The sequence below is a fragment of the Nerophis ophidion genome, linkage group LG23 (assembly GCF_033978795.1).
Source record: "Nerophis ophidion isolate RoL-2023_Sa linkage group LG23, RoL_Noph_v1.0, whole genome shotgun sequence".
Classification (NCBI taxonomy): domain Eukaryota; kingdom Metazoa; phylum Chordata; class Actinopteri; order Syngnathiformes; family Syngnathidae; genus Nerophis; species Nerophis ophidion.
The window spans coordinates 30,168,130-30,182,652 of NC_084633.1; the positions used below are offsets into that span (position 1 = coordinate 30,168,130).

At 33.7% G+C, this 14,523-nt stretch overlaps 1 long non-coding RNA gene across 1 annotated transcript in view; it reads left to right on the plus strand.

Moving 5' to 3' along the window:
- Positions 1 to 203: 203 nt before the first annotated feature.
- Positions 204 to 14,523, plus strand: part of LOC133541039 (uncharacterized) — a 26,965-nt gene continuing 12,645 nt past the window's right edge. Inside the window, exon 1 of the long non-coding RNA XR_009803778.1 lies at positions 204 to 336. This is a non-coding gene — a long non-coding RNA (uncharacterized LOC133541039). The remainder of the gene's footprint in view (positions 337 to 14,523) is intronic.

A 14,523-nucleotide genomic window follows, 5' to 3' on the forward strand; every position in this document is an offset into this window, starting at 1 on the left:
TTTTAAATTAATTAGCGCCCAGGTGGCAATTCAAGGAAATACGGTACTTATTATGTCATCCATTCATTTATTATTATGAACTGTTACAGGCGTATTAAATAATCATGCTCATATTTAAAATGTAACGTAATAGAATGTGGGAATGTAAAAGGCATCCGGTGCTGTCAGACCGGGCGGAAGCGGAAATAGACCTCACACTCGCCAGCTGGACCACCTGTCAGCCGCAGCGTTTTTTGCTACGCAGCCACTGCATGGAAGGAATCCTCATTTTTGACCGGTTTTGTGGACTTACCATTGGCCTGTGGGAGAACTGGGACAACAGAGACTCGGCATACCGTGAGTACGCTGCGGCTTCCAAACATTTGACGCACTGAACGTCCGACTCGTTGATTAGGACACCTGTTGAAAAGGTGACAGTCGTCATCATGAAAAATGCAAATTGGAAGCAGGAACCCTGACCATATTATTATAACCGAGGGTTTATATATGTCGCTAATACTGTATAAAACTACAAAATAACAAGAAACACGGAGGCTCCAGTTTTATACGAGGAATACTTTATTTCGTTTGTTTTCAAAACTTCGCTCCATCGCAACGTGTCACCACTTCCGCTTTCTGCGCCTTCAAAATAAGAGCTCAAGGCATATACTGTATGACAGTGGTCCCCAACCACCGGGCCGTGGCCTGATTGGTACCGGGCCTTTCTTGTCCGTCTGATCTCGAAAGCAACTCCAGCATCGTCAGAGGCGGACATTTTTACAGGTACCGGGCCGTGGTCCGATTGGTACCGGGCCGCAGAAGAATTTTTTATTAATTTTTATTTAAAAAATAAAAATAATAATAATAATGTTTTAATTTTTTTTTAATTTTTATTAAATCAACATAAAAAACACAATATACACTTACAATTAGTGCACCAACCACAAAAACCTCCCTTTTTAATGACAAAAACGTCCCTTTTTCATGACAAAGAAAAAAATAAAAACAAAGGATCCCTCCCCCCACCTGGGCTGCGGGACAAATTATTAAGCGCGGATACAAAAAGGTTGGGGACCACTGCTGTATGACATCTTAAAGGCCTACTGAAATGAGATTTTCTTATTTAAACGGGGATAGCAGGTCCATTCTATATGTCATACTTGATCATTTCGCGATATTGCCATATTTTCGCTGAAAGGATTTAGTAGAGAACATCCACGATAAATTTCGCAACTTTCGGTGCTAAGAGAAAAGCTCTGCCTCGACCGGAAGTCGCAGACTCTGATTTCACATGTTGATGGCTCCTCGCATATTCACATTGATTTTAATGGGAGCCTCCAACAAACACAGCTATAAGGGCCGAGAAAACGACAATTTCCCCAGTAATTCGAGGATGAAAGATTTGTGTTTGAGGATATTATTAGCGACAAACTAGAGAAAAAAAAAAGTGATTGCATTGAGACGGATTAATATGTTTTTAGAGACATTTACTAGGATAATTCTGGGAAATCCTTTATCTTTCTATTGTGCTGCTAATGTTTTAGTGAGTTTAACAGTACCTGATAGTCGGAGGTGTACGTCCACGGCCGGGTGTTGACACGCAGTGTCTCAGGGGAGTCGACGGCAGCTGTATGGACGGCACAAGCTCAGGTGATATCCGGTAAGAAGCGACTTTTTAACCACAATTTTCTCACCGAAACCTGCTGGTTGACATTCGGTTGGGATCCATGTCTGCTGTGATACATAGTAAAGTTTCACCTCCGTGAATTTTAAACAAGGATTCACAGTGTGTTTGTGTGGCTAAAGGTTAAAGCTTCCCAACTCCATCTTTCTACTTTGACTTCTCCAATATTAATTGAACAAATTGCAAAAGATTCAGCAACACAGATCTCCAAAATACTGTGTAATTATGCAGTTAAAGCAAACGACTTTTAGCTGTGTGTGTGTGCAGCGCTCATATTCCTAACAGCCCGTGACCGTGACGTCAAGCGTACACGTCATCATTACGCAATGTTTTCAAGAAAAAACTCCCGGGAAATTTAAAATTGCAATTTAGTAAACTCAAAAGGTCGTATTGGCATGTGTTGCAATGTTAATATTTCATCATTGATGTATAAACTATCAGATTGTGTGGTGGGTAGTAGTGGGTTTCAGTAGGCCTTTAAAACTGGAACTGGAATGAGATTTTCTTCTTTAAACGGGAATAACAGGTCCATTATATGTGTCATACTTGATCATTTTGCGATATTGCCATATTTTTGCTGAAAGGATTTAGTAGAGAACATCCACGATAAAGTTCGCAACTTTTGGTCGCCAATAGAAAAGCCTAGCCTTTACCGGAAGTATGTGCGCATGATAGAGATGCGCGGATAGGCAATTATATCATCCGCAACCGCATCACTAAAGTCGTCATCCACCCGCCACCCACCCGAACCAACATTTCATATATTATATATGTTATATATCTAATATAGACGATGCAAGGCATTAGTGAGGTGAGAAAGTGTAACTCCCTCCAAATAGCACAGACACAATGGCTTTCTTGAACTGATTTATTTGAAGGCTTACTTTCCCTTCAAATTCACCGTGAAAACTAATAAATAAAGCACGTTACAAATGTAGAAATAATAACATGCACAGCATGTGGATCAAACATTTTACCAAGTAAAATACCAACAAATGACAAATACCTCGTTGGCCATACCCGGAAGTAGCTTCCTTACATCCGTCGACAGACCAAACGAGACACTTCAAAATAAAAGTATGCCCACATACCGTTTCAAAGAGTGCTGCTCGTTTTTCGTATGTGGGTAACAACATTTAACTATTTATAAATGGTTGATTTCTATAGGCTAGTAAGGTAAAGTGTTGTACCTGACAAGTTTGGGCTACCTTGCTTCTGCAGCCTTCATCAGAGGTGTCACGTGATGTTAGTGTGACGTTGTCTGTGACGTGATATATGGATTGTACCATCAAGTGATGTCAGGTACAACACTTTACCTACTAGCCTGTATAAATCAACCATTTATAAATACACGTCAGTAGGCTAAATGAACCTCTTCAACATAACATTTAACTATGTATAATGTACAGGCTGGCTACGGGGTGTTAGCCAATGACTTTGGCTGGGGGGCGGGACTTCCGGGAGAGATAGGGAAGTGAGAGTTCGAGTTGTCCCGGGAAAAGCGTTAGAGACATGAGAGCTTTTGTGTGGTTGTATTACATCTTGTGCAATAAAGACAAGACAAACGAAGAAGTTTTATGAGCCTACATTCCTGGGATTATTACAATATATATTTCCGAATTGGTTCAACCGCCACCCACCCGAATCTATTTAAAATCTATTTTTTCGTCATGTAACCCGCCCGACCCGCGGTTTATTCGCGGACTCCGCGGTTGTGACCGCAAACCTCGCATCTCTAGCGCGTGACGTCACGAGTTGCAGGGCTCCACACATATTCACATTGTTTATAATGGGAGCCACCAGCAGTAAGAGCAATTCGGACCGTGAAAGCGACAATTTCCCCATTAATTTGAGCGAGGATGAAAGATTTGTGAATTAAGATATTGATAGCGAAGGACTAGAAAAAAAAAAGAAAAAAAGCAACGGCTCCGGGCGGCGGCAGTGTGAGCTTTTCAGATGTAATTAGACACATTTACCAGGATAATTTTCGAAGATCCCTTATCTGCTTATTGTTTTAATAGTGTTTTAGTGAGATTTTAAAGATTGTAAAGACATACCTCGAAGTCGGATGGCTGCGGTAAACGCGCAGTGTCTCAGAGAGAAGCCGGGGAGCCAAGCTCACAGCTGGCTTTCAAACAGCTGCTGCAGGACGACGAATAATCCAATGATTTCTCCGTTAAGATATATATCACAATTTCCCCATCCAAAAACGTGCTGGTTGACGTAGAGAAAACATGTTTGCTTGACTGCTCTGCTTCACAACAAACAAAGAAACTCCGGCTGTGTCTCGGTGCTAAAGACAGCTGCAATCCACCGCTTTCCACAAACAGCATTGTTCTTTATAGTCTCCATTATTAAATGAACAAATTGCAAAAGATTTAGCAACACAGATGTCCAAAATACAGTGTAATTACGCCATGAACAGAGACAACTTTTAGCCGTGTTTGGTGCAGCGCTAATATTTCCTTACGGTCCGTGACGTCACGCGTACGCGTCATCATTCCGCGACGCTTTCAACAAGAAACTCGCGGGAAATTTAAAATTGCAATTTAGTAAACTAAAAAGGCCGTATTGGCATGTGTTGCAATGTTAATATTTCATCATTGATATATAGACTATCAGACTGCATGCTCAGTAGTAGTGGGTTTCAGTAGGCCTTTATATATGTATATATATATATATATGTATGTATGTATGTATGTATGTATGTATGTATGTATGTATGTTTGTATATATATGTGTGTATATATATATATATATATATGTATGTATATATGTGTGTGTATGTATATGTATATATATATGTGTGTGTATATATGTATGTGTGTGTATATATGTATGTGTGTGTATATATGTAGGTATGCATATATGTGTATATATGTATGTATGCATATGTGTATATATGTATGTATGCATATATGTGTATATATGTATGTATGCATATATGTGTATATATGTATGTATGCATATATGTGTATATATGTATGTATGCATATATGTGTATATATGTATGTATGCATATATGTATGTATGTATGTATGCATATATGTGTATATATGCATGTATGCATATATGTGTATATATGCATGTATGCATATATGTGTATATATGCATGTATGCATATATGTGTATATATGCATGTATGCATATATGTGTATATATGTATGTTTGCATATATGTGTATATATGTATGTTTGCATATATGTGTATATATGCATGTATGCATATATGTGTATATATGCATGTATGCATATATGTGTATATATGCATGTATGCATATATGTGTATATATGCATGTATGCATATATGTGTATATATGCATGTATGCATATATGTGTATATATGCATGTATGCATATATGTGTATGTATGCATGTATGCATATATGTGTATGTATGCATGTATGCATATATGTGTATGTATGCATGTATGCATATATGTGTATGTATGCATGTATGCATATATGTGTATGTATGCATGTATGCATATATGTGTATATATGTATGTATGCATATATGTGTATATATGTATGTATGCATATATGTGTATATATGTATGTATGCATATATGTGTATATATGTATGTATGCATATATGTGTATATATGTATGTATGCATATATGTGTATATATGTATGTATGCATATACGTGTATATATGTATGTATGCATATACGTGTATATATGTATGTATGCATATACGTGTATATATGTATGTATGCATATACGTGTATATATGTATGTATGCATATACGTGTATATATGTATGTATGCATATACGTGTATATATGTATGTATGCATATACGTGTATATATGTATGTATGCGTATATGTGTATGTATGCATGTATGTGTATATATGTATGTATGCATGTACGTGTATATATGTATGTATGCATGTACGTGTATATATGTATGTATGCATGTAAGTGTATGTATGTATGTATGCATGTACGTGTATGTATGTATGTATGTATGCATGTACGTGTATGTATGTATGCATGTACGTGTATGTATGTATGTATGCATGTACGTGTATGTATGTATGTATGCATGTACGTGTATGTATGTATGTATGCATGTACGTGTATATATGTATGTATGTATGTATGCATGTACGTGTATATATGTATGTATGTATGCATGTACGTGTATATATGTATGTATGCATATACGTGTATGTATGTATGTATGCATGTACGTGTATGTATGTATGTATGCATGTACGTGTATGTATGTATGTATGCATGTACGTGTATGTATGTATGTATGCATGTACGTGTATATATGTATGTATGTATGTATGCATGTACGTGTATATATGTATGTATGTATGCATGTACGTGTATATATGTATGTATGTATGCATGTACGTGTATATATGTATGTATGTATGCATGTACGTGTATATATGTATGTATGTATGCATGTACGTGTATATATGTATGTATGTATGCATGTACGTGTATATATGTATGTATGTATGCATGTACGTGTATATATGTATGTATGTATGCATGTACGTGTATATATGTATGTATGTATGCATGTACGTGTATATATGTATGTATGCATGTACGTGTATATATGTATGTATGCATGTACGTGTATATATGTATGTATGCATGTACGTGTATATATGCATGTACGTGTATGTATGCATGTACGTGTATGTATGCATGTACGTGTATGTATGCATGTACGTGTATGTATGCATGTACGTGTATGTATGCATGTACGTGTATATATGTATGTATGCATGTACGTGTATGTATGCATGTACGTGTATGTATGCATGTACGTGTATGTATGCATGTACGTGTATGTATGCATGTACGTGTATGTATGTATGCATGTACGTGTATGTATGTATGCATGTACGTGTATGTATGCATGTACGTGTATGTATGCATGTACGTGTATGTATGCATGTACGTGTATGTATGCATGTACGTGTATGTATGCATGTACGTGTATGTATGCATGTACGTGTATGTGTGCATGCATGTACGTGTATGTGTGCATGCATGTACGTGCATATATGTATGTGTGCATGCATGTACGTGCATATATGTATGTGTGCATGCATGTACGTGCATATATGTATGTGTGCATGCATGTACGTGCATATATGTATGTGTGCATGCATGTACGTGCATATATGTATGTGTGCATGCATGTACGTGCATATATGTATGTGTGCATGCATGTACGTGCATATATGTATGTGTGCATGCATGTACGTGCATATATGTATGTGTGCATGCATGTACGTGCATATATGTATGTGTGCATGCATGTACGTGCATATATGTATGTGTGCATGCATGTACGTGCATATATGTATGTGTGCATGCATGTACGTGCATATATGTATGTGTGCATGCATGTACGTGCATATATGTATGTGTGCATGCATGTACGTGCATATATGTATGTGTGCATGCATGTACGTGCATATATGTATGTGTGCATGCATGTACGTGCATATATGTATGTGTGCATGCATGTACGTGCATATATGTATGTGTGCATGCATGTACGTGCATATATGTATGTGTGCATGCATGTACGTGCATATATGTATGTGTGCATGCATGTACGTGCATATATGTATGTGTGCATGCATGTACGTGCATATATGTATGTGTGCATGCATGTACGTGCATATATGTATGTGTGCATGCATGTACGTGCATATATGTATGTGTGCATGCATGTACGTGCATATATGTATGTGTGCATGCATGTACGTGCATATATGTATGTGTGCATGCATGTACGTGCATATATGTATGTGTGCATGCATGTACGTGCATATATGTATGTGTGCATGCATGTACGTGCATATATGTATGTGTGCATGCATGTACGTGCATATATGTATGTGTGCATGCATGTACGTGCATATATGTATGTGTGCATGCATGTACGTGCATATATGTATGTGTGCATGCATGTACGTGCATATATGTATGTGTGCATGCATGTACGTGCATATATGTATGTGTGCATGCATGTACGTGTATATATGTATGTGTGTATATATGTACGTGTATATATGTATGTGTGTATATATGTGTATATATGTATGTGTGTATATATGTGTATATATGTATGTGTGTATATATGTATGTGTGCATATATGTGTGTATATATGTGTGTGTGTGCATATATGTGTGTATATATGTGTGTGTGTGCATATATGTGTGTATATATGTGTGTGTGTGCATATATGTGTATATATATGTGTGTGTGTGCATATATGTGTATATATATGTGTGTGTGTGCATATATGTGTATATATATGTGTGTGTGTGCATATATGTGTATATATGTGTGTGTGTGCATATGTGTATATATGTGTGTGTGTGCATATGTGTATATATATGTGTGTGTGTGCATATGTGTATATATATGTGTGTGCATATGTGTATATATATGTGTGTGTGTGCATATATGTGTATATAAATGTGTGTGTGTGTGCATATATGTGTATATAAATGTGTGTGTGTGCATATATGTGTATATATATGTGTGTGTGTGCATATATGTGTATATATATGTGTGTGTGTGCATACATGTGTATATATATGTGTGTGTGTGCATACATGTGTATATATATGTGTGTGTGTGCATACATGTGTATATATATGTGTGTGTGTGCATACATGTGTATATATATGTGTGTGTGTGCATACATGTGTATATATATGTGTGTGTGTGCATATATGTGTATATATATGTGTGTGTGTGCATATATGTGTATATATATGTGTGTGTGTGCATATATGTGTATATATATGTGTGTGTGTGCATATATGTGTATATATATGTGTGTGTGTGCATATATGTGTATATATATGTGTGTGTGTGCATATATGTGTTTATATATGTGTGTGTGTGCATATATGTGTTTATATATGTGTGTGTGTGCATATATGTGTATATATATGTGTGTGTGTGCATATATGTGTATATATATGTGTGTGTGTGCATATATGTGTATATATATGTGTGTGTGTGCATATATGTGTATATATATGTGTGTGTGTGCATATATGTGTATATATATGTGTGTGTGTGCATATATGTGTATATATATGTGTGTGTGTGCATATATGTGTATATATATGTGTGTGTGTGCATATATGTGTATATATATGTGTGTGTGTGCATATATGTGTATATATATGTGTGTGTGTGCATATATGTGTATATATATATGTGTGTGTGCATATATGTGTATATATATATGTGTGTGTGCATATATGTGTATATATATATGTGTGTGTGCATATATGTGTATATATATATGTGTGTGTGCATATATGTGTATATATATATGTGTGTGTGCATATATGTGTATATATATATGTGTGTGTGCATATATGTGTATATATATGTGTGTGTGCATATATGTGTATATATATGTGTGTGTGCATATATGTGTATATATATATATGTGTGTGTGCATATATGTGTATATATATATGTGTGTGTGCATATATGTGTATATATATATGTGTGTGTGCATATATGTGTATATATATATGTGTGTGTGCATATATGTGTATATATATATGTGTGTGTGCATATATGTGTATATATATATGTGTGTGTGCATATATGTGTATATATATATGTGTGTGTGCATATATGTGTATATATATATGTATGTGTGCATATATGTGTATATATGTATGTAAATAAAATAAATAAATGGGTTGTACTTGTATAGCGCTTTTCTACCTTCAAGGTACTCAAAGCGCTTTGACACTACTTCCACATTTACCCATTCACACACACATTCACACACTGATGGAGGGAGCTGCCATGCAAGGTGCCAACCAGCACCCATCAGGAGCAAGGGTGAAGTGTCTTGCTCAGGACACAACGGACGTGACGAGGTTGGTTCTAGGTGGGATTTGAACCAGTGACCCTCGGGTTGCGCACGGCCACTTTTCCACTGCGCCACGCCGTCCGTATGCATATATGTGTATATATGTATGTATGCATATATGTGTATATATGTATGTATGCATATATGTGTATATATGTATGTATGCATATATATGTATATATGTATGTATGCATATATGTGTATATATGTATGTATGCATATATGTGCATATATGTATGTATGCATATATGTGCATATATGTATGTATGCATATATGTGTATATATGTATGTATGCATATATGTGTATATATGTATGTATGCATATATGTGCATATATGTATGTATGCATATATGTGCATATATGTATGTATGCATATATGTGTATATATGTATGTATGCATATATGTGTATATATGTATGTATGCATATATGTGTATATATGTATGTATGCATATATGTGTATATATGTATGTATGCATATATGTGTATATGTATGTATGCATATATATGCATGTATGCATATATATATGCATGTATGCATATATATATATGCATGTATGCATATATATGCATGTATGCATATATATGCGTGTATGCATATATATGTGTGTATGCATATATATGCACATATGTCTGTATGCATATATATGCATATATGTGTGTATGCATATATATGCATATATGTGTGTATGCATATATATGCATATATGTGTGTATGCATATATATGCATATATGTGTGTATGCATATATATGCATATATGTGTGTATGCATATATATGCATATATGTGTGTATGCATATATATGCATATATATGCATACACACATATATGCATATATATGCATACGCACATATATGCATATATATGCATACACACATATATGCATATACACATATATGCATATATATGCATATATGTGTGTATGCATATATATGCATATATGTGTATATGCATATATATGCATATATGTGTATATGCATATATGTGTGTATGCATATATATGCATATATGTGTGTATGCATATATATGCATATATGTGTGTATGCATATATATGCATATATGTGTGTATGCATATATATGCATATATGTGTGTATGCATATATACGCATATATGTGTGTATGCATATATACGCATATATGTGTGTATGCATATATACGCATATATGTGTGTATGCATATATACGCATATATGTGTGTATGCATATATACGCATATATGTGTGTATGCATATATATGCATATATGTGTGTATGCATATATATGCATATATGTGTGTATGCATATATATGCATATATGTGTATATGCATATATGTGTGTATGCATATATATGCATATATGTGTGTATGCATATATATGCATATATGTGTGTATGCATATATATGCATATATGTGTGTATGCATATATATGCATATATGTGTGTATGCATATATACGCATATATGTGTGTATGCATATATACGCATATATGTGTGTATGCATATATATGCATATGTGTGTATGCATATATATGCATATGTGTGTGTGTGTATGCATATATGTGTGTATGCATATATATGCATGTATGTGTGTATGCATATATATGCATATATGTGTGTATGCATATATATGCATGTATGTGTGTATGCATATATATGCATATATGTGTGTATGCATATATATGCATATATGTGTGTATGCATATATATGCATATGTGTGTGTATGCATATATATGCATATGTGTGTGTATGCATATATATGCATATGTGTGTGTATGCATATATATGCATATATGTGTGTATGCATATATATGCATATATGTGTGTATGCATATATATGCATATATGTGTGTATGCATATATATGCATATATGTATGCATATATGCATATATGTATGTATGCATATATGTATGCATATATGCATATATGTATGCATATATGTATGCATATATGTATGCATATATGCATATATGTATGCATATATGTATGCATATATATGTATGTATGCATATATATGTATGCATATATATGTATGCATATATGTATGCATATATATGTATGCATATATATGTATGCATATATGTATGCATATATATGTATGTATGCATATATGTGTATATATGTATGTATGCATATATGTGTATATATGTATGTATGCATATATGTGTATATATGTATGTATGCATATATGTGTATATATGTATGTATGCATATATGTGTATATATGTATGTATGCATATATGTGTATGTATACATATGTATGTATGCATATATATGTATGTATCTGTGCATATATATGTCTATATATGTATGTGTGCATATATATGTCTATATATGTATGTGTGCATATATATGTCTATATATATATGTGTGCATATATAATGTCTATATATATATGTGTGCATATATAATGTCCATATATATATGTATGCATATATAATGTCTATATATGTATGTATGCATATATAATGTATATATATGTATGTATGCATATATAATGTCTATATATGTATGTATGCATATATATGTCTATATATATGTATGTATGCATATATATGTATGTATGCATATATATGTCTATATATATGTATGTATGCATATATATGCATATATATGTCTATATGTATGTATGCATATATATGCATATATATGTCTATATGTATGTATGTATGCATATATATGTCTATATATATGTATGTATGCATATATATGTATGTATGCATATATATGTCTATATATATGTATGCATGCATATATATGTCTATATATATGTATATGTGCATATATATGCCTATATATATGTATGTATGCATATGTATGCCTATATATATGTATGTATGCATATGTATGCCTATATATATGTATGTATGCATATGTATGCCTATATATATGTATGTATGCATATGTATGCCTATATATATGTATGTATGCATATGTATGCCTATATATATGTATGTATGCATATATATGCCTATATGTATGTATGCATATATATGTCTATATATATGTATGCATATATATGTCTATATATATGTATGTATGCATATATATGTCTATATATATGTATGTATGCATATATATGTCTATATATGTATGTATGCATATATATGTCTATATATATATATGTATGTATGCATATATATGTCTATATATATGTATATGTGCATATATATGCCTATATATATGTATGTATGCATATGTATGCCTATATATATGTATGTATGCATATGTATGCCTATATATATGTATGTATGCATATATATGCCTATATGTATGTATGCATATATATGCCTATATGTATGTATGCATATATATGCCTATATATATGTATGTATGCATATATATGCCCATATATATGTATGTATGCATATATATGCCTATATATATGTATGTATGCATATATATGCCTATATATATGTATGTATGCATATATATGCCTATATATATGTATGTATGCATATATATGCCTATATATATGTATGTATGCATATATATGCCTATATATATGTATGTATGCATATATATGCCTATATATATGTATGTATGCATATATATGTCTATATATGTATGTATGCATATATATGTCTATATATATGTATGTATGCATATATATGTCTATATATATGTATGTATGCCTATATATGTCTATATATATGTATGTATGCATATATATGTCTATATATGTATGTATGCATATATATGTCTATATATGTATGTATGCATATATATGTCTATATATGTATGTATGCATATATATGTCTATATATGTATGTATGCATATATATGTCTATACATGTATGTATGCATATATATGTCTATACATGTATGTATGCATATATATGTCCATACATGTATGTATGCATATATATGTCCATACATGTATGTATGCATATACGTCCATACATGTATGTATGCATATATGTCCATACATGTATGTATGCATATATGTCCATACATGTATGTATGCATATATGTCCATACATGTATGTATGCATATATGTCCATACATGTATGTATGCATATATGTTTTGGTACTGTCCATGGGATTCATAAGATTAATATTAAAATCACCGCACACAATATGGATTTTATTTGACTTACTAAATATATAATCAAGTTTTTCATTGAATGTATCCAAACATGATCCAGGTGTTCTATAGACACAACTGCCGTTTATTTGTTTCGATTTTTCTACTTCGATTTCTACAGTTATACATTCAAATACTCCAGCAATAGCAGTAGATTTGCTGTCAATCTTCCAACATTTTAAATCTTTATTTACAAAAAGTGCAACTCCTCCTCCCCTTTTTTCAACTCTGTTTGTGGTGAATAATTCATAACCATCCAATCTCATTTCACAGCACTTGTTATCGTCGAGCCAAGTCTCTGAGAATGCAACAACACTAAATTTTTTGAACTGGCTCAAATATTCAGTAATATTGTCAAGATTTTTAAACAAGCTTCGGCTATTGAAGTGTATTACAGTAAATGATTTGTCCGTATGGGCTTCACGGTGGCAGAGGGGTTAGTGCGTCTGCCTCACAATACGAAGTTCCTGCAGTCCTGGGTTCAAATCCAGGCTCGGGATCTTTCTGTGTGGAGTTTGCATGTTCTCCCCGTGAATGCGTGGGTTCCCTCCGGGTACTCCGGCTTCCTCCCACTTCCAAAGACATGCACCTGGGGATAGGTTGATTGGCAACACTAAATTGGCCCTAGTGTGTGAATGTGAGTGTGAATGTTGTCTGTCTATCTGTGTTGGCCCTGCGATGAGGTGGCGACTTGTCCAGGGTGTACCCTGCCTTCCGCCCGATTGTAGCTGAGATAGGCGCCAGCGCCCCCCGCGACCCCGAAAGGGAATAAGCGGTAGAAAATGGATGGATGGATGGATTTGTCCGTATTCACACATTTAAATTGTTCATCTGTGTAGTACTCACAGTTTCTGGTAATATTATTGTAAAGATTGCAATCGGGATCTATATCAC